Here is a 605-nt window from a genome sequence, read left to right on the forward strand (position 1 = left end):
CTTTCCCTCTCCCAATAAAAATACATTTTAAAAAATTCAGTAATGGCTTTGTGAGTTCAGATAGGCTGCCGCTGGTAATCCTGCAAGAGTAAAGCCACGGCCCTGCATGGAAGGGGAGGCACCATACCTCAGGATGGGACTTTATCGTGCCAGTCACCTGGGCAGATATTTCTTTGAGGGAAAGGAAAACAGGGTAACCTGCAGATTGGGACAAAATGCTTCTCTTGATCTGACATGAAAGTGTGGAAATATCTTGAGGGTACCGGGGGTTGGGAGGTGGGGGAGTGGAGCGGGGTAAGAGAAAGTCCAGAAACTGAAAAGACATAGGCCCAAGGATCTTGTTCCAAGTTTTTAGGGTAAAATTTAGGTGTCACAGGAGAGCATGCAGAAGAAGACCTGAGAATTCTGGAGCGAGCTCACCATGGAAGCAACGGGCATACCAATTCTTTTAGTCTTGGTATTTTTATTTCCTTATTTATTTCTGAAATTCCTGTTATCTCAGAAGTGGCCAGAGGAGCCAATGGGTGGGACTGGTTTGTGTCTGACTGTGCGTGCTGAAGGGGAAATGGGCATCGTGGTGGTGCCAGTCGTGTAAGAGAGAAAAC

The 605-nt window shown here is 46.6% G+C and overlaps 1 protein-coding gene across 1 annotated transcript in view; it reads right to left on the minus strand.

The window, feature by feature from the left end:
• MEPE (matrix extracellular phosphoglycoprotein) overlaps positions 1 to 605 on the minus strand; it is a 12476-nt gene that overhangs the window by 6293 nt on the left and 5578 nt on the right. The window lies entirely within an intron of this gene.

This window comes from Myotis davidii, unplaced genomic scaffold (genome assembly GCF_000327345.1).
Source record: "Myotis davidii unplaced genomic scaffold, ASM32734v1 scaffold356, whole genome shotgun sequence".
Lineage (NCBI taxonomy): Eukaryota > Metazoa > Chordata > Mammalia > Chiroptera > Vespertilionidae > Myotis > Myotis davidii.